The 22,733-nt window shown below is 38.9% G+C and overlaps 2 pseudogenes; both read left to right on the forward strand.

Annotated features, from left to right (window-relative positions):
- The first annotated feature begins 202 nt into the window (after positions 1 to 202).
- On the forward strand, positions 203 to 16,700 carry LOC112585505 (annotated as a pseudogene).
- Positions 16,701 to 21,833: 5,133 nt separating this feature from the next.
- Positions 21,834 to 22,304, forward strand: LOC112585455 (annotated as a pseudogene).
- The last annotated feature ends 429 nt before the right edge of the window (positions 22,305 to 22,733 follow it).

Genomic DNA, 22,733 nt, shown 5'->3' on the forward strand with positions numbered 1-22,733 from the left:
ATCTGAAGGAGGAGAAAGGACAGGGGCTTCTCAGGAGCTGCCTAAGGAATTCTGAGAACTAGAGAAGCTGAAGAAAAGCAGAACCAGAGGTCAACTTCAAGGGCTAAAGTGGGGCCAGAGGGAAGGTGACCATGACCTAGGCGGGGGGCGGGGGTGGGGGCAATTGGGAGAAAATAAGGCGGTCATATAAGTCCTGATAACTATGTGCTCTCTGGACCAAGAAACTCCAGAAGAGAAAACCAGAATAGGTGAGATAAGCCCTAATTAGAATTCAAGTTGACAAGATACAAGGGAGTCAAGTATTCTTCCCTGGGTGACCAGACCTCCCCGGGTTCCTCCCTCTTGATTCACTGGTGCTTAGGCCAGTGAATCAAAATTCTCCTGTTCTTTCTAACATCTCTTATTTAGTGCTTCTCCAAACAACAAATACCGTCACAACTCTTGAATTCCTTCTCCTCAGGACCCAAATGTGAACTTCTCTCTCCACACTGCCTCACAGGCTCATCTTACATCCTTCTCCCTGCCCAAAGAAACCCCAACTTCCCTTCTAGAGAAATCCACTGCCTCTTATACCAATTTATCTTTTACTGACCTCATTTTCTCTCCCACTCTGCATCAAGTTTTCCCTTGCCTTTTCTTTCTTCAATCATTTGTGTGCTTCTCAACCACCCCACCCCCCGCCACAGAAAATATTTTCCCAAAAGGAGCTTTGCACTGAGAGTCAAGATGAACTCTTGAGTGGATACCTGCTGGACACAGTGTATTGGAGAAATTATATCAGCATTCTGAGTTCAGTTTTCTTATCTGTAAAAATGACTGAGTGGGAAAAACTGAGCGTTTTCTAATATGAAATTTGGCTCCAGCATTTTTGGTCCTTACTGGACTCCTGCTCTTTCCCACCTGTGTGTTCTCCTCTTTGCCACTCTACTCTCTCCTTCTTTCTCACTCTTCTGTGTTTTCCTTTATCTAAGCCTTTATATCAGCCCCCAGTCCTCTTCTCCATCTTCTTATTGTCCCTACCCATTCAACCCAATTACAGTATTCCTTTCTAACTCACTTTCAAATCTAAAGCATTGTTTTATCACGATTGTTAGATTTCTGTGTATAAGAACATGAAACACAGTTATGAATTCTTTTTTCTTTTTTTATTTTATTTTTTATTTTATTTTATTTTTAAACTTTACATAATTGTATTAGTTTTGCCAAATATCAAAATGAATCCGCCACAGGTATACATGTGTTCCCCTTCCTGAACCCTCCTCCCTCCCCATTCCATCCCTCTGGGTCGTCCCAGTGCACCAGCCCCAAGCATCCAGTATCGTGCATCGAACCTGGACTGGCAACTCGTTTCATTTTGTTAGAAATATTTTTCAACAAATGCCGGTACTATTTTCTTAATTTTTATTTATTTATTTGACTGCACTAAGTCTTGGTTGCTTTGCATGGGCTTTCGCTAGTTGCAGCGCATGGGGGCTACTCATTGTGGTGGGTTTTCTTCTCGTGGAGTATGGGCTGTAGGTGTGACGGCTTCAGAAGTTGCAGCCCACAGGCTCAGTAGTTGTGGCACATGGTCTTAGTTGCTCCGTGGCATGTGAAATCTTCCAGGACCAGAGATTGAATGCATGTCCCCTACACTAGAAAGCAAATTCTTATACATTGTGTCACCAGGGAAGTCTATAGTTATGGATTCTATTTCTGGCAAGATGGCACATTGTGTAACTTGAATAGACTAAGAAATTCAAGATTAAAAAAAAATGTCTTTTCATTCTTTTTTTGAATACATAGCTGTGCTTTTGATGAAATAAGGGAATCAAACATAGAAAAAAACAGAAACCCAGAGATACAAACAGGAAATGATGCTCAGGCATTCAAGACATCCTGTGTATTCCCTAGTGGGTTGGCTATTGTGGTTACTTCGATCAGGAAGCAAGGCCTTGGGACTTCCCTGGCAGTCCAGTGGTTAAAACTCTGTGATCCCATGCATGGGGAATGAATTTGATCCCTGGTTGGGGAACTAAGATCTCACAGCTGCTGCTGCTAAGTCACTTCAGTCATGTCCAGCTCTGTGCGACCCCATTGACGGCAGCCCACCAGGCTCCCCCATCCCTGGGATTCTCCAGGCAAGAACACTGGAGTGGGTTGCCATTTCTGCACAGATAGCCAAAAAATAAAAAAGGAGACAAGGCCTTGAGACTTTGTCTCAAATAAAGTGAAATTTGAAACTAAGTTTCCTGCTATACACTGGTCTCAGTGACAAAATGGACTAACAAATATCTACCTAATTGTCAGGGAAGGAAGTGTGCTTAGCTGGGTATTCACTGAACATTGGCTGGTTTGCTTGCCTCTCATTCTGAGAATTACTAATCACAAGTCTGAGACTGGAGCTCCTTGTGTGATCTTAGAATACACAAACCAAAAAATTAAAAGATGATTCCAAGTTTGTGATATCTCTGTGACACTTGGTGAATGAAAATTCTGGAGGGCCCACCTGCTTGTGGGATCTTAGGTCCCAGGCCCAGGACTGAACCTGGGCCATGGGCAGTGAGAGCACCTGTCCTAACCACCACACTACCAGGGAATTCCCAACACTAGGTAAAATTTAAAGCAAAGTTTATTTTGAGAATGCTCAACGCAGTCTGTAAAAAATTCCTACACATAAAGCCTTTCCTAATATGAGTGCATAATCCAAAATTACAGGATACGGAGAGAAATAATTCAGCATAAAAGAAAGTAGACAGACAAACAAATAAAGGCTAGATCCCTCAAGAAATCACACACTGACAAAATTGTATTTTTAAAGCTTAAAGATGTGAAAAGAAACAACACCAGAAGAGAAAGTGACATCAAAAAATACAAGGAAGATTAAGCTTCTAGACATGAATATTCCAAATATTGTAATTTAAAACTTGACTCATGCATTAAGCAAAAAACAGAGAAAGCAATTTTTGAATATTTCTAAATTAAGAGAGCTGAAGGATTTTTTTATAGCACAAGACAGAGCTAAATAGCTCTTGAGTACAAACAAAAAACTTAAGAGATATGAACACTAACATGAAATCCAATATAAGTCTAATAGGAAATTCATTAGGAGAGAATACAAATAATGAGCAGAGCAAATATTTGATGAAACTGTGGCTGATAATTTTACAGAATCAATGAAAGGCATAAATCTTTAGATTCAGGAAAGACAAAAGCTCCAAAGCAAATTAGTAAGTTTGAAAAACAATGTTTATTTTTCATAGTGAAGAACAACACAGAATTGTAGGCAGCTTAGAATATAAATCAATTTAAACCAAAGCTCTTTCCTTTAGATTTCCATATGTCTTAATTCAATCAGTAGTTAATAAATACCAAGGGACATGCTAAACACTAAAATGAGAAATGGGAGAATACAGAAGCTCTAGAGAAAGAAACGGGTAAACCAACCATAAATGTAGAGAGTATTTCCCTTGTGAGAGAAAGTACAGGGATGCAATGAGCCTCATTAAGTCTTCATTAAGTCATTTTACCTATAGTTTTGCTGCTTACATGGTCTTGTTCATTCAGAGCCCCAAATACTGGCTACAATAACCAAGCAGGAGCAGTGAGATTGTACATCCATTAGAATGTTTCAAGTGGTTTTCAATTTGGAAACTGATGAAGATATCAAGATATTAGAGATTGAACCTACATAATGAGCACCATGTATAACACCTGGCATGTTAGATATCAACTTCTAACTTCTCTGCAGGAAACTGATGAGAATCTTGGATAGTCAGAGAACATTTTCTTGGCCATAGTGCTTTCTGGATTTTACTTGTTTCAGCAATCACTAGGTAATATGGATGATAATTAACACATTTATTAGGTGCCTATTCTTATACCAATTGCATTTGATACCCTTTTTTTCCCATTGTATTTTTGAGGACATTTATAATTAGATAGGGGACTTACCTGGTGGCTCAGATAGTAAAGAATTTGCCTGCAATGCAAGACACCCACGTTCACTCTCTCGGTTGGGAAGACCCCTGGAGAATGGAATGGCACCCCACTCTAGTATTCTTGCCTGGAGAATTCCATAGACTGAAGAGCATGGTGGGCTACTGTCCACGGGGTCCCAAAGAATCAGACACGACTGAGTGACTAACTCTTTCATGATCAGATGGATAGTAGGCAAAGATGACTTTTGCTCTATGCCTACTCAGAATTCGCCTTAAGAGCATCCTCTATAAAAACTGTTTTAAGACAATGTTGATTTTAATATGTTCTGAAAATTCTATGTTTTTAACTATTATTCTACAAAGCTTATGTGCTTGTTTACTTGTCCACTTTGCCTCATGACTAATCATCTAGAAGAAAAGTTTGCCAACACTGCATGTATTAGTTTGCTAGTGTTGCCATAACAGTTACCACAGACTGGGTGACTCAAACAACAAAAATTTCTTTCTCACTGATCTAGAGGCCAGAAGTCCAAGGTCAAGTTGTCAGAAGGTTTGGTTTCTCTTGAGGTCTCTCTCTTAGCTTATAGATGGCCATCTTCTCACATCAGTGTCTTCACACCATCTTTTCTCTGTGCATGCACATCCCTTTTGACTGTGTATGTGCAAATGTCCTCTTCTTGTAAGGATATCATTCAGATTAGATTAGGGACCTCCCTAATAGCCTCATCTTCATTTAGTTACCTTCTTAAAAGGCCCTCTCTCCAAGTACAGTTGTATTATGAGACACTAGGCATTAGGGCTTCAATATATGAATTTTAGGAAGACACAATTCAGCCCATAACACCGGATACATTCACTTTCAAAATCTTCTTCACTTTACTTCTTATTGACTTTCAAATTTGGTTTTTTAACAGAAGTGTCTTATAGATATCCAGACTTCAGAGACTGTTGGTATGGCTTAAGAAAGAAACCTGTAACTTCCAGGATGTCTGTAACTCTGTATTGTTTCTTATTAATAATTGTTACTCCAGTATTTACATTTAAATAGACATCTCTGCTTTCTAAAATGTAGAAATAATTCTGAATTTTATTTATTTCTTTTTCTGACTTTTCTTCATGAAATATGAAAGAAAACAATACATTTTCTTTTTGAAATGTAGAAAGTAGAAAGAGTCACTCTATTGGTTATCAAGATTTATAATAAACCTAGAGTAATTAAAATTACTACATTGCAGTGACATAAGGATAGATTTATAGAAGAAAGGATCAGAATAAGGGGCCCAAAGACAGACCTATGTATATACAGATGGGTTCCAAGGGGTTGCAAAGAGTCAGACATGACTTCACAACAGAACAATATATACATAGGGACACATATTACACCATAATTAATACTTCATATCAGTGTTATTAATCAATAACTAACACTGAAAATGCAATTTTACCTCCATTTCACACCACACACAAAAATCAAGTCTAAGTATATTGTATTGTGTGCTCAGTCTTGCCCAACTCTCTGTGGCCCTATGGATTGTAGCCCACCGGGCTCCTCTGCCCATGCAATTTTCCAGGCAAGAATATTGGAGTGGGTGCCATTTCCTACTCCAGAGGATCTTCTCGACCCAAAGATCAAACCCACATCTCCTGTGTCTCCTGCATTGGCAGGCGGATTCTTCACCTCTAGCACTACCACTAGCTTTGACTAGTCTGTCTAGTCAAAGCTATGGTTTTTCCAGTAGTCATGGATGAATGTGAGAGTTGGGCCATAAAGAAAGCTGACCACTGAATAATTGATGCTTTTGACCTGTGGTGTTGGAGAAGACCCTTAAGAGTCTTTTGAACTGCAAGGAGATCAAACCAGTCAATTGTAAAGGATATAAGCACTGAATATTCATTGGAAGGACTGATGTTGAAGCTGAATTCCAATACTTTGGCCATCTGATGTGCAGAACTGACTCATTGGAAAAGACCCAGATGCTGGGAAAGATTGAAGGCAGGAAGAGAAGGGGATGACAAAGGATGAGATGGTGGAATGGCATCACCGATTTGATGGACCTGAGTTTGAGCAAGCTACGAGAGTTCGTGATGGACAGAAAAACATGGTCTGCTGCAGTCCATGGAGTAACAAAGAATCAGACATGACTGAGCAACTGAACTGAACTGAGCACCACCTGAGAACGCCCAGGTATAGTGTAGATATAAATACAAAAGGTAATTAAGTTTCTTATAGATAAAATAGTAAAGTGCTTTGCAAGGTGGGATTCCCAGATGAGCAGAATCAGCATCACCTGGAAGTAATGAGAAATTAAGTTCTTAAACATTACCCCTGACCTAAAGAATTAAAAACTCTGGAAGTTTGTCTCAACAATATGTACTTTAAAAAGCCTTCTAGATGATTCTGATGTCCACACAAGTATGAGAACCAGAGACTGAGACTATTTCATCATGACCACCAGGTTTGGGTAAATAATTTACAAGAGTAGAATAAAATAATCATAAATAAAGATATCAATGAACTGCAATCCATTAATAAGGTATACTTTTCATCAAAATGCAACTTGAAGACAGTGAAAAGTATCCAGAGACTGATAGATATACTCACAATGCATATCAAACAAAAGACTAGTATAAAAACTTATAAAGAACTTCAATTCAGTAAGTTAAATACTGAATTGTTTTTCAATATGGTGGGAAAAAATGGTGGTGTGGTCTCCTCCTCACCACGCACACACACCAACACACACACACACACACACACAAACACACACACACACACACAAATAGCTAAAGCCTTAAACTGGTACTCCACAAAAGAGTGTATCCAAATGGTTAAGGGGAATATGAAAAGATGTTAAGTACCATTAGTCAACACCAGGCCCACTCACAGAACAAAGGACTAACTAGAGCTATGCGAAAAGCCCTAACCTAACACACCATCAGACCCACTCACAGAACAAAGGACTGAGCAGAGCTAGCCAGCTGCAGACCATCCCCCTCTGGTGACAGGCAGCCATAGCCAGAAGGGAGCAATCGCAGCCCCGGAGAAGCATTATCTACCAAACTGCAAGCAGACTTCGTTGCTAACTAAGACTTCTTGAGATTCTAGATGGTCAACATCCGCCTGAGAAGGTGTGCCACTTGTACACCCAGAAAACTGAGCGGCAGGAACGCGGGAGGCGATAAGTCGCAGCGACCATGCTCACCAAACACCTGGTCACCTGAGCTGCTCGGACCTGGGAAGAGCACAAACCACAGGCCCAACTGAGTCTGCCCCTCTGAGGACTACCCAAGTACCTGAACCTGAGCAGCTTAGACCTGGGAAGTGCATACAACACAGGGCTAGTTTCAGACAGTTCCTGGCAGAGCAACCTAGAGCCTAAGCAGTGTAGACAGGGAAAGCACACACGCCGTGAGCAGGGGCAAACCCAGTGTGGCTGAGACACTGCAAGCACACACCAGTGTTATTTGTTTGAGCGTCCCTCCCTCCCCACAGCACGACTGAACAAGTGAGCCTAAAAAAGTGTCCACCACCACCCACTTGTGTCAGGGCAGAAATTAGACACTGAAGAGACCAGCAAACAGAAGAAGCTAAACCAGAGGGAACCTCATTGGAAGTGACAGGTGCAATAGATTAAAACCCTGTAGTTAGTACCAATTACATAGGAAGGGGCCTATGGATCTTGAGAAATATAAGCCAGATCAAGGAAGTATCCAAAAATGAACTGACCCCACAATACTCACAACAACACCAGAGAAAGTCCTAGATATATTTTTACTATCATTCTTTATTTTTTTTAATTTTTTTTCAATTTTTTAAGTCCAATATTACTCCTTTAATTTTCATTTTTATAACCTACTATTACTTCACAAAAAGAGAGACCCTATTTTTTAAAGCAAACTTCATATATATATATATATATATATATATATATATAGCAAACTTCATATATATATATATATATAATCATTTTTGTGACTTTGTTTTGTTTTGTTCCTTTCTTTTTTTGAAAGAAAAAAAACCAACCTCTACTCTAGATTTTTAATCTTTGCTTTTTGGTATTTGTTATCAATTTTGTGCCTTTAAGAATGCAATCTTCAGTACCCATTTTTACTTGGGAGCTGATTACTGGCTTGACTGCTCTCTTCCCTCTTTGAACTCTCCTTTTTCTCCACCAGGTCGTCTCTATCTACTCCCTCCCCCTTCTCTTCTCTACCCAACTCTGTGAATCTCTTTGTGTGTTCCGAACGGTGAAGAACACTTACGGAACTAACTGCTAGCTGAATCTGTCTCTCTCCTTTTGATTCTCCCCTTTATCCTCCTGGCCACCTCTGTCTCCTTCCTCACTCTTCTTTTCTCTGTGTAACTCCGTGAACATCTCTGAGCGGTCCAGACTGTGGAGTGCACATAAGGAAGTGATTACTGGCTAGCTTTCTCTATCTCCTTTTGATTCCACCTCATCTCATCCTGGTCACCTCTATCTCCCTCCTCCCTCTTCTCTTCTCCATGTAACTCTGTGAACCTCTCTGGGTGTCCCTCACTGTGGAAAAACTTTTCACCTTTACCCTAGATGTTTTATCAACAGTGCTGTATAGATGGAGAAGTCTTGAAGCTACTGTAAAAGTAAGACTGAAAACCAGAGGCAGGAGGCTTAAGTCCAAATCCTGAGAACACCAGAGAACTCCTGACTCCAGGGAACATTAATCGACAGGAGCTCATCAAACGCCTCCATACCTACACTGAAACCAAGCACCACCCAAGGGCCAACAAGTTCCAGAGCAAGACATACCATGCAAATTCTCCAGCAACACAGGAACACAGCCCTGAGTGTCAATATACAGGCTGCCCAAAGTCACTCCAAACACACTGACATCTCATAATTCATTACTGGACACTACATTGCACTCCAGAGAGAAGAAATCCAGCTCCACCCACCAGAACACCGACACAAACTTCCCTAACCAGAAAACTTTGACAAGCCACTACACCATCTACAGTGATTTTGGAGCCCAAAAAAATAAAGTCTGACACTGTTTCCACTGTTTCCCCATCTATTTCCCTTGAAGCGATGGGACCAAATGCCATGATCTTCGTTTTCTGAATGTTGAGCTTTAAGCCAACTTTTTCACTCTCCTCTTTCACTTTCATCAATAAGCTTTTTAGTTCCTCTTCACTTTCTGCCATAAAGGTGGTATTCATATCTGCATATCTGTGGCTATTGATATTTCTTCTGGAAATCTTGATTCCAGCATGTTCTTCCAGCCCAGCATTCCTCATGATGTATTCTGCATATAAGTTAAATAAGCAGGGTGACAATATACACCCTTGACATACTCCTTTTCCTATTTGGAACCAATCTCTTATTCCATGTCCAGTTCTAACTGTTGCTTCCTGACCTGCATATAGGTTTCTCAAGAGGCAGGTCAGGTGGTCTGGTATTCCCATCTCTTGAAGAATTTTTCACAGTTTATTGTGATCCACACAGTCAAAGGCTTTGGCATAGTCAATAAGGCAGAAGTAGATGTTTTTCTGGAACTCTCTTGCTTTTTTAATGATCCAGCAGATGTTGGCAATTTTATCTCTGGTTCCTCTGCCTTTTCTCAAACCAGCTTGAACATCTAGAAGTTCACGGTTCACGTACTGCTGAAGCCTGGCTTGGAGAACTTTGAGCATTACTTTACTAGCGTGTGAGATGAGTGCAATTGTGCGGTAGTTTGAGCATTCTTTGGCATTGCCTTTCTTTGGGATTGGAATGAAAACTGTTTCCTGTCCTGTGGCCACTGCTGAGTTTTCCAAATTTGCTGGCATATTGAGTGCAGCACTTTCACAGCATCATCTTCCAGGATTTGAAATAGCTCAACTGGAATTCCATCACTTCCACTAGCTTTCTTCTTTGTGATGCTTTCTAAGGCCCACTTGACTTCACCTTCCAGGATGTCTGGCTCTAGGTGAGTGATCACACCATCGTGATTATCTTGGTCTTGAAGATCTTTTTTTGTACAATTTGGTGAATTTCTGCCACCACTTCTTAATATCTTCTGCTTCTGTTAGGTCCATACCATTTCTGTCCTTTATCGAGCCCATCTTTGCATAAAATGTTCCCTTGGTTTCTCTAATTTTCTTGAAGAAATCTCTAGTCTTTCCCATTCTGTTGTTTTCCTCTATTTCTTTGCATTGATCGCTGAGGAAGGCTTTCTTATCTCTCCTTGCTATTTTTTGGAACTCTGCATTCAGCCCAAGACACATATTAATCAAATTAACAAAGATCAAATATAAAGAACAAATATTAAAAAACACCAAGGGAAAAACAACAAATAACACTCAAGGGAATTCCCATAAGGATAACAGCTGATCTTTCAATAGAAACTCTTCAGGCCAGGAGGGAATGGCAGGACATACTTAAAGTGATGAAAGAAAATAACCTACAGCCCAGATTACTGTACCCAGCAAGGATCTCATTCAAATATGAAGGAGAAATCAAAAGCTTTACAGACAAGCAAAAGCTGACAGAATTCAGCACCACCAAACCAGCTCGCCAACAAATGCTAAAGGATCTTCTCTAGAAAGGAAACACAAAAAGGGTGTATAAACTCGAACCCAAAACAATAAATGGCAACGCCATCATACTTATCAATAATCACCTTAAACGTAAATGGGTTGAATGCCCCAACCAAAAGACAAAGACCGGCTGAATGGATACAGAAACAAGACCCCTATATATGTTGTCTACAAGAGACCCACCTCAAAACAAGGGACACATACAGACTGAAAGTTAAGGGCTGGAAAAAGATATTCCACACAAATAGAGACCAAAAGAAAGCAGGAGTAGCAATACTCATATCAGATAAAATAGACTTTAAAACAGTATAATATATAGCAATGAAAAATAATGTTACTGCTGAATGTCACATCATGAATAAACCTCACAAAAAAAGTTGTTGAATGATAGAAGATAGACACAAATAGGTCTTACTATATGATTCTAGTAACATGAAGTTCAAAAGCAGAATCAAAATTAAACTTTGGACATAGAGATCAGAATATTTGTTGTTTTGAAAAGATGTTGACTGCAAGTGGAGCTATGAGGGGCTAAAAATATTCTTTATCAGGGCTGGGGGTTGTGTTTAAGTTCCTTCCAGAAAGCAGATCTAAAATAGGAAAGGCGAGAAAGTCAAAGGACACTGCAATGACAAAGGAAGCTTTATAGGTAAGACTTTACTTAGGGACATGATACCAGGTATTAGGAGTGGGAGACTTGGCAAGTACAACAGGAGAGAAAGTCCAAACAGTGGTGTATTATCAGAGTGGTCACCACTCCAGAAAACTAGAATCTGATCCCACTGGAAGCGTCTGAGGATTTCCACAGACTGGGGCTCAGTGCTGTAAGCCTGAGGGCTACGAGGGTAGCACATATCCATGACCTGACTCATGTCCCCGAAGAGCCATGTTCCCCTGTGCACCAAGGAGTGTTCATTCCCCCACACTTGCAGTTTTGAGCATCCAAACATGATAAGCAGCTGCTCACAGATGTCCCAACCACATCATAAGAAAAGCCTTAGTGTAAAAATGCAGAAGACAGTGCAGATGATGTTAGGTTCTCTAACCAGTTTTCATCTTAGCAATGGCTGGGGAAAAAATACTCGGCTGAGAAGATGTGAAGCATAAGAAGCGTCTGACACTCTGATTTTTCTGAGCAAACAAAAAATATATTCACAAGATCAATCAATTTTTTTCATAGGAAAACTTACAATACACCAGTCTGGTCAGTAACTGTTTATCTCCCAGTGACATCTAGTGGTGAAATATGAACATTCACAAGATTCAGTTTACAGCTTTTAATGGTGTCTAAAAGGAAATTCCTCAGTAAATTCTATGTAGCCTAGTTTCACTCCATTCTGAATCAAAAGCTCAGTACCTGATGTAGACAGACACATTCAGTGACAGCTATTCATCTGTTGGGACACTTATTTTAACCCACCACTTCAAGAAGAGCAGGCAAACTCACTTTGGTACCGTGTAATTAACTATCAGTTCATTAATGTGGGGAGTAAGACTTTGCTGTAAGTGGAGACTTTTATCTGACTTTTTTCTAATTCCCCCGTATTTTTCCCATGGTTACAATCAGCCTTAAATATGATCTCTACATTGCATTTGTGATCTAAAAGATCCTAATTTCTCCAGCTTTGGGGAGTCACTCTAGTTAAATCTTCAAATTAAAATATCTATGAGAAAGTATACCAAGTAAATTCCTTTAAGCCCATTTAATTCCATTATTTGCCAGCCCGGGCTTGATGCACGATACTGGATGCTTGGGGCTGGTGCACTGGGACGACCCAGAGGGATGGTATGGGGAGGAAGGAGGGAGGAGGGTTCAGGATGGGGAACACATGTATACTGTGGTGGATTCATTTTGGTATATGGCAAAACCAATAAAATATTGTAAAGTTAAAAAATAAAATAAAAATAAAAAGCAGAGATATTGCTTTGCCAACAACAACAACAAAAAAAAATTAAAGCACAGTCCACAAAAAAATAAAATAAAATAAAATCACAGTTAAATAAATTAGTTTCCCAATTTTATTTATATATTTATTAGAAGCATATTCATTGGGATCAATTTTTCATATAAAAAATATTATACATGGTAAAAACTAATTGTAAAGTCAAATGTTAAATATTGCCTGTAAAAGTATTGCTTTTATCAGGTTTTCTCTTCTTGTAGCCATTATTTCTACCAAAATGCTTTAATGACCTAAGAGAAGGGATTGTTACTAGAGCCTGGGAAGAGAAAAAGTCATACAGAGTTGGCCAAATTGAGAGCAGCAACGATCTTTATTTGAGGGACAGAATCCAGCTAGGGCCACAAGTCAAATATATTTATAATACTAGTTTTAAGCTGCTCTGTTAATTCCAATATCTGCATTTCTATGAATATGTTTCCTTGGTTTGTTTTTATGTGTTCCATTTTTATCACATATCTCACAATGCTTCGTGATACACTAGACATTGTTTATAGATAGCAGTGGAGATATAATTACACAACTCTTTGCTTTATATTTATTTCCAAGAATGTGAAATCTCTTTCCAACATGCGACTATTAAAGAGGCAATTATTCATATAATCACTATGTGAATCATATTCATATATCACTATGTAGCAAGTTAATTTTAGCCTAAAGAAGCAATTTTTAATATTGACTTCATCTGTGGCTAGCCTTCCTCCCAGTGCCAGAGCTGTTTCTGTCCAAGTCTAATCTCTTTGATCTTATCAATACACCAATACTGAGCTCACATGCCACAACTACTGAAGCCCCCCTGCTCTGGAGTCCTGGGGCCTGCTGGAAGTCAGATTCCAGTTTCATCATTTTGAATCCATGGTAGAGAGCCCTTTTCTCTAGGCACCTACTATATCCTCTAGTCTCGTGTATTCTCTAGACTAGGTCCACAATCACTGTCCTTTACCCAGCAAGACAGGAAGGGTAAGCCAGGGAGAACTGTTAGTCCAAGTAAAGTATCACAACATTTGAGAATCTTGAAGACTGCGGTCTCTCCAACATGTTCCCACTATTGTTAATCTTTCATCTGTCTCAGTCTTGGCAGGCTTTCTTCTCCAATGCTGCCTCCAGAAACTGCCATTTTTTGATAGTTATGTATAAAGAGCTCTTCTGTCTAAAAATCAGTCCATCTGGGGTTTTGTACAGCCACCTCTCTTCAATAGTTTCATAAATAAGTACAAGTTTTATAATATCTAATTTTTTGGTGTTACCATGTGAACAAAGATTTTCTACATCCTCTCATATCCTAGTCAGAAAATTGTTTATTGTATTTAAATTGTAGTCAAATAGTGAAGGAAATTATAGTTTCTTTATCTATAACTTATCTGGTTCTTTCCATAATTATCTCCACCTAGGTAAAAAGAAAAGAAAGAAGAAAAGAATGTAGTTCTGTTAAAACTTAGTGTGGGATCAAAAATTCCATTTTTCTGTCATGAGCCTAAGAGAGCCTATGATAAAAATATAACCCAGATGGGATATATCCTCTGGGTCTATGACTCACAAAAGTTAAAATATGTCTAACTCCTCTCTTTCAAATGGAAACAAACAAAATGTGTAGAAAATGAAAAAATAAGCAAAAGACCACCAAAATTTTTAAAACAAATATTAACAGGGCTAAAGGGAAAATAGACAGCAATACAATAGTAGTATGGAAAACTAGATACTGCTACTGCTGCTGCTGCTAAGTCGCTTCAGTCATGTCCAACTCTGTGTGACCCCATAGATGGCACCTCACCAGGCTCCTCTGTCCATGGGATCTTTCAGGCAAGAGTACTGGAGTGGGTTGCCATTGCCTTCTCCAAGATACTAGGAAGAAGCAAATACATTTCTAGAAACATCCAACCTACCAAGACTGAATCATAAAAAATAGAAAATCTGAACAGACCAATAACAACTGAGACTGAATCAGTAATCAAGAACCTCCACCAAAAAAAAAAAAAAAAAAAACTGATAAATTCTACCAAAAATGTATAAAACAATTAACTCTAATTTTCTCCAGCTCTTCTCAAGAATTGAAGAGGGAACACTTCCAAGCTCATTTTATGAAGCCAACATTACTCTGACAACAAAGGCAGACAAGGACACTACAAGAAAAGAAAACCACAGGCCAATATCTCTTATGAACATGGATACAAAATTCCTCAACAAAATAAGAACAAACAAAATTCAATACTGTGTTAAAATAAGACTACACAGGGCTTCCCTGGTGACTCAGTGGTAAAGAATCTGCCTGCCAGTGCAGGAGACATGGGCTTGATCCCTGGTCCCGGAAGACCCCACATGTAAGCCCGTGCACCACAGCTACTGAGCCTGTGTTCTAAGACCGGCAAACTGCAACTACTGAGCTCATGTGCTGCAACTACTGAAGCCCTCACCCTTGTGGAGCCCATGCCCCACGAGAAGGGAAGTCATTGCAATAAAAGCCTGGGGCACCAAAACGAAGAGTGACCCCCACTAGCCACTACTAGAGAAAAGCCCAAGCAGCAACAAAGACCCAACACAGCCAAAAATAAATAAATAAAATTATTTTTTAAAAAAGAATATTACACCATGATCAAGTGGGATTTACTCCTGGAACGCAAAGATGGTTCAACATACACAAATCAATAAATGTGATACACAACATTAACAAAATAAAAATTGAAAATTGTATGATGATCTTAATAGATTCAGAAAAGGCCTTTGACAAAATTCAACAACCTTTCATGACAAGGAAAAAATTCTCAATAAATTAGATACAGATGGAATATACCTCAACATAGTAAAGGCAGTGTACTACAAATCAACAGCTAAAATCATGCTCAATGTTGAAACTCTAAAAGTTTTTCCTCTGTGATTAGGTACAAGACAAAGATACACACTATTGCCAATTTAAGTCAACATAGTACCTGAAGTTTTCTGGCCAGAGCACTTAGATAAGGAAAAACTTAAAGGCATCTAAGTTAGAAAAGAAGTAAAACTGTATCTATTTGCAGATGACAATCTTATATATAGAAAACCCTAAAAACTCAACCAAAAAACTGGAACTAATAAACAAATTTAGTAAAATTGAAAGGTACAAAAATCAATATACAAAATATCAGTTGCATTTCCAAATATTAACAATGAATTCTTAGAAAAAGAAATTAAGAAAACAATCCCATTTACAATAAAATTAAAAAGAATAAACACTTGAGAATAAATTAACCAAGGAGGTAAAAGATCAGTATATTCAGATCCATGAGACACTTGAGCCATGAACTGACACTCTGGCTAAGTGGCCAGAACCCACAGCTCCTCTCCTGGGGCAGAGCACACATTCAGCGCAGGGCATCCCTGACTTATCAGGGACATGAGGATCCAGAATTGGGGGCTCTCTGGTTCACAAAGTATTTTGAAACCCTGGAGAAGAAGAAAAATTCTCAAAAGTAGATGAAGGAATCTTTTGTCAGTGACCACAGTGGAACAAGCATGCTGGAAATCATTGAGGGCTTGGGCTTGCCTACACTCCTTATCCTGTGCAGAGGGCTCGGGATCATTTTCTCACAGCACTTATCTTTTTCCTCACACACTTGGAGAACTTGATTCTTCATTGACTTTGTGTTCTTGATAGTTCCCCTGGTAACAATTTTGACCATTTTCTCTACATTTGTTCTCCTTGAGCATCTTGTAATTATCTTTGGGGTCAAAGATAGTGTTTAAACAGGGTCATATGAACTTAAAAAAAGAAATTACTTATCAAAGACTGGATAAAAGTAACATATAATCTGCTGACATCTATTGGCCTCTTCATATCACTTTACATAGTTCAGGTAAATGTAGAAGTAGCATCCTAAAGAATGGACAGCTTAGCCTTTTATATTTGGGTAATTGCTTCTTACCTGATCCTCCTTAGTAGTTTAACACTGGGTGATAAAATTTTGAGTTTTGCCAAATTTTTAATTAAGGGTACAGTATTACCATGTTCTTGAAAATTTATTCCATCACATGCTGCAAATAAAAAGCATTCAGAATATCTACTCTCTGAAGCTGAAAGAAAACCCACTCTTTGTTTAATTACAGCAATGAACAGAAACAAATTAATTTTTTCTTGCTGTCAAATGTAACAATGACAAAATCAACCTGTTAGTACATACATTACACAGAAGTACATTGTGGGCTTTATTTGTGCTCAACCTCTGTATGTGTATCAACTGCTTAATTATATATCTATTGCATTTGCAAGACAAGACTATAAAATCTTGGTGATCAACAGGGGTCAGATATGTTTTGAGCAACATTATTTTAATGAGGAAGAGAAAACATAAAATGTGAAGAAAATAGGACTTTTGGCAACCCAACATTAACTATAAATTATTATAAAATTGTTTCATTACTACTCTAACAGTAATGATGCTTAAGATTTTAAAATGTATCTCAACACTATGTAAAACAAACCAACACAGAACAAAGCCTTGTGACTTCTTAGACTATGTAAATTCCAATATATTAAAGAAACTGTTGTTGGGGAGGGAGGAGGGAGGAGGGTTCAGGATGGGGAACACGTGTATACCTCTGGTGGATTCATGTTGATATATGCCAAAACCAATACAATATTGTAAAGTTAAAAAAAAAAATAAAATTTTTTTTAAAAATAAAGAAAGAAACTGTTGTATTTATAGTTGTGATGCTAGAAGATTAAAGGAGTGGGAAGGAAGATTTTTACTTTCCATCTTATGTTACCTATTATGAGTATGTATTTTTATTGTATGAATCACTTTTATAATATTTACATTAAAATATCTAAATTGTGGAATTGTGAAAAAAAATTATAAGACATTGGTAAAAGGAATTTAATACAAAAATAAATGGGATGATAATCCATATTCATAGATTGGAAGAATTAATAATGTTACAATATCCATGCTACCCAAAATAATCAATAGATCCTGTGAAATCCCTATCAAAATTTCATTGGAATTTTCATAGGAATACAACAAACAATCCTAAAATTTATATAAAGCCACAAAACACTTTGAGTAGTCAAAGCAAACTTGAGAAAGAACAAAGCTGGAGTCATCACATTTCCTGACTTCAAACTACATTACAAAGTTTTAGTAATCAAAACAGTGTGGCATTGGCATAAAAATGACACATAGATCAGTGGAATAGAATAGAAATCCCAATAGTAATCTCATGCATATATGGTTAATTAATTTTTGATGAAGGCACCAAGACTATACAATGGGGAAAGGATAGTCTCTTCAATAAATGGTGCTGGGATATCTACATGCAAAAGAATGAAACTAGGTTTCTATATTACACTGCACATAAAAATCAACTCAAAATCAATTAAAGATTTGGATGTAAGAGCTAAAACTATTAAAAACACAGAATAAAACAGGGATAAGCACTTTAACATTGGTATTGGCAATAATATCTTTTAATATATTGCTGGTAAAAATATCAATAACTTCAGATACGTGGATGATATCACTCTAATGGCAGAAAGTGAGGAGGAAATAAAGAGCCTCTTGATGAGGGTGAAAGAAGAGAGTGAAAAAAATGGCTAAAAACTCAACATTCAAAAAACTAAGATCACAGCATCAGGTGTCATCACTTCATGTCAGATAGATTGGGGGAAAAGTGGAAGCAGTGACAGATTTTATTTTCTTGGGCTCCAAATCAATGAGGACAGTATACTATTGCCATGAATTTAAAAGACTTTTGCTCTTTGAAAGGAATGCTATGGCAAATCTAGACAGTGTATTAAAAAGCAGAGACATCACTTTGCCAACAAAGGCCCATATTGTCAAAGCTGTGGCTTTTCCAGTAGTCATGTATACATGTGAGAGTTGGACCGTTAAAGAAGGCTGAGCACTGAAGAATTGATGTCTTTGAATTGTGGTGCTTGAGAAGACTCTTGAGAGTCCCTTGGACAGCAGGGAGATCAAACCAGTCAATTCTAAATTCATCTGGTATATTCATTGGAAAGACTGATGCTGAAGCTAAAGCTCCAATACTTTGGCCACCTAATGTGAAGAGCTAACTCACTGAAAAAGATTCTGATTCTGGGAAAGATTGAAAACAAAAGGAGAAGAGGGCAGCAGAGGATGAGATAGCATTACCAACTCAATGGGCATGATTTGAGAAAACTCTGAGAGATAGTGAAGGACAGGGAAACCTGGTATGCTGCAGCTCATGGGGTTGCAAAGAGTTGGACACAACTTAGTCACTGAAAAACACCAATGGTGCCAAAAGCAAAGGCAACAAAAGCAAAAATAAACATCTGGGACTACATCAACTAAAAAGCTGCTAAGTAGCAAATGAAACCATCAACTGAATGAACATAAAACCTATGGAATGGGAGAAAACATTTGCAAAGGATATATTTAATAAGAAGTTATTATCCAAAATATACAAAGAACTCATACAACTCATAAGCAAAAATAACAATCAATTAAAAATAGGCAAAGGACCTGAATATACATTTTTCCAAAGAAAACAGGTATTTTAAAAGTTCCTCAACCTGACTTATCATCAAGAAAATGAAAATCTAAATTTTGTTTGACCACAGGGCCTGCAGTAACCTTAAACCCATGAAAGCACATGTCCTGATTTGCAGCCCATAGAGTCACATGTAAATTCCTGATATGACGTCTCCAGCAATGCCTGGGATCAGCAGTTCTCTTTGCTTGCTTCCCAGTGCTTTCCTCTTTGTTTTTGTTCAGTCACTCAGTCATGTCCAACTCTTTGCCACCCGGTGGACCACAGCATGCCAGGCTTCCCTGTCCTTCACTATCTCCTGGAGTTTGCTCCAACTCATGTCCATTGAGTCGGTGATGCCATTCAACCACCTCATCCTCTGTCACCCACTTCTCCTACTGCCTTCAATCTTTCCCAGCATCAGGGTCTTTTCCAGTGAGTCAGCTCTTTGCATCAGGTGACCAAAATATTTGAGATTCAACTTCAGCATTAGTCCTTCCAATGAATATTCAAGGTTGATTTCCTTTAAGATTGACTGGTTTGATCTCCTTGCAATCCAAGGGACTCTCAACAGTCTTCTCCAACACCACAATTCGAAAGTATCAATTCTTCGGCATTCAGCCTTTTTTATCATCCAGCTTTCACATCCGTACATGACTACTGGAAAAACCTTCCTCTAGTTTTCCCCTTAATATGACCCTAGAGGGGCTTTCCAGACTCCCACTCTTTCGGTTCTAATTGCCCAGTTAGCCTTAACCTGGGAACCCCAAAGCATGCCACCCAAAGACCCTAATAAAGGCATGTACCCCACATCTGTCTCTCGGTCTGCACTCTACCTTGACCTCCTGATGTGGTCCCTCTGCTGCTGATGCTGCTGCTAAGTCACTTTAGTCCTGTCTGACTCGGTGCGACCCCATAGATGGCAGTTCACTAGGCTCCTCTGTTCCTGGGATTCTCCAGGCAAGAATACTGGCTGCTGCTGCTGAGTCACTTCAGTCGTGTCCGACTCTGTGCGACCCCATAGACGGCAATCCACCAGGCTCCCCGGTCCCTGGGATTCTTCAGGCAAGAACACTGGAGTGGGTTGCCATTTCCTTCTCCAATGCATGAAAGTGAAAAGTGAAAGGGCAGTCACTCAGTCGTGTCTGACTCTTCACGACCCCATGGACTGCAGCCTACCAGGCTCCTCTGCCCGTGGGATTTTCCAGGCAAGAGTACTGGAGTGGGTTGCCATTGCCTTCTTCGTGGTCCCTCTAGGCTTGCCAAATACCTCCAGGACCTGTGAGTAGTAAACCTCTATTTCAATTTCTCTCCTGGTCTGTTGTTGAACATCAGCTCACCTTATGCTCCACTTAACAAGGGCAAACTTAAAAAAAAATCATAACAAAATACATATAATGGAACATATTCAGCCTTTAAAAAGAAGGAAATCCTTCCATTTGTGACAGCATAGGTAAGCACATGGAGAAGGCAATGGCTCCCCACTCCAGTACTCTTGCCTGGAAAATCCCATGGTCGGACGAGCCTCGTAGGCTGCAGACCATGGGGTCGCAAAGAGTCGGACACGACTGAGCGACTTCACTTTCACTTTTCCCTTTCATGCATTGGAGAAGGGAATGGCAACCCACTCCAGTGTTCTTGCCTGGAGAATCCCAGGGATGGGGGAGCCTGGTGGGCCGCCGTCTATGGGGTTGCACAGAGTCGGACACGACTGAAGCGACTTAGCAGGTAAGCACAGAAAGCATTATGCTAAATCAGCCAGACAAAAACAAGAAAAATACTGAATGGTATCACTCATATGTGGAATATTTTTTTTAAAGCCAAGTTCATAGCAAAAGTTATTAGCAACAGAGTATAAAATGGTGGTTACCGGTAACTACAGGATGGAGGAATGAGAAGTTGGTAAAAGGATACAACCTTTGAATTATAAGATAAATAAAGTCTAAGGATCTAAGGCAGTGTATGGTGACTTGAGTTGATAATACTGTATTGCATAATTGAAATTCGCTAAGATAGTAGAACTTAGCTCTCTTACATAAAAAGATCAAAATGTGAGGTGATGTATGTGTTAATCAACTCAGTTGTGGGAAGACTTTCACAATATGTATGTACGTCAAATCATCATGTTTCACATTTTAAATATATTATAATTTTGTCAAGCAAAGCTCAATGAACCTGAGAAAAGTTATTTGGGTCTGTATAAAATTCTATATCTAAAAATTAGGAAGTACATGAGCTCCTCAAGCATATAAGAATCAAATATATAAATGGCTATGTTCTAAGACATAAAGTCCCAATACTTTTCAATGAACAGGTAGCTTATAAACTCTGTTCACATTCTCTGACCATAGCATCACTAACCTAAAGTTAATAACAAAAAAGTAAGTGCTTAAATTTCCATATACTTGGTTTACAAACCTACTTCTGGGGAATTTACTAGTCAAAAGAGAAAATATGCTGAAAAAAAAAAAAAAACTTAAGACCAAAGAACAATAAAAATATTACACATCAAAACCTGTGAGATATACAGTTTTACTGTCTGGGTTCTGAAGGTAGATTCTATGTAAATTAGATTAATATTTTTCTTTTGTTGCTCAAATCTTTTATGCCTATGCTGATTTTTTCGGCTACTGTACTTACTAATAATTGCGAGAGTTGTATTGAAACCTCCCTTGAAAGTCCATCAATTTTTGAGTAAAGTGGAATTTCAAGAGAAATCTGTAGACTTTAAAATGTTTGTATTAGAACAAGGAAACACTGAAATTTTGTGAGCTAGATGACCTGTTTAAGAAATTGCTAATTGCCTGGGCATGCTTTGATTATGGTAACAGGAACCTGCAGGTTTGCAGGACCTGGACAGGAGGATGAGTGGGGGTCAGCATGAGAACCCAGCTTGAGTGAAATTTCCTGAAAAAAAAGAATGACTATGTGTAACGGTCTGAATTTTGGATGGCAATGTCCTGCTTATTATCAGCACAGAAAAGCAAAGATCCGAATTCCCAAGTCAGAGCCTGAATCCCAAAGGCAGAAAACAAGACAGTAGGGATTAGATACAATAGCAATGACCTGCTACCTTGGAGAGTATTCTGGGTACCAAATATCTTTACATGTGCCATTATGAGCTGAACGGCACAAACAAATGTTTGGCTGATATGAAAGTGTGTGTGTTGCCTTGTTCCCATGTAATGAATGCATAAGCTTGTCATCCAGGCCAATATAAAAGAAGCTATTTCCATGTCCGATAAATACCATGATAGTGATAAGACAACAGCTGTGAGGCTCATATTTAATATGGCTAGGTTCACATTCAGGAAATTCACACTGAAGCACAACAAGAGTGTTACTGACTTTTTAATTAAAAGCAGATGGAACCAGAAATTTCTGTGAGCCACATCTCATTAAATCTCCAGGAAACTGGGATTACTCTCTGCTAAGAAATTCCTAATGCGTTTCTTCTTGAATTTACACATAACTTTTTAACAGTCAGTACAGATACCCACGCCCAAGGTAAGAGAAACCCAAGTAAGACGGTTGGCGTTGCAAGAGGGCATCAGAGGGCAGACACACTGAAACTGTAATCACAGAAAACTAGTCAATCTAATCACACTAGGACCACAGCCTTGTCTAACTCAATGAAACTAAGCCCTGCCAGTGGGGCAACCCAAGACGGGCGGGTCATGGTGGAGAGATCTGACAGAATGTGGTCCACTGGAGAAGGGAATGGCAAACCACTCCAGTATGCTTGCCTTGAGAACCCCATGAACAGTATGAAAAGGCAAAATGATAGGATACTGAAAGAGTAACTCCCCCAGGTCA

This window comes from Bubalus bubalis, chromosome 6, assembly GCF_019923935.1.
Source record: "Bubalus bubalis isolate 160015118507 breed Murrah chromosome 6, NDDB_SH_1, whole genome shotgun sequence".
NCBI classification, from domain to species: Eukaryota; Metazoa; Chordata; class Mammalia; order Artiodactyla; family Bovidae; genus Bubalus; species Bubalus bubalis.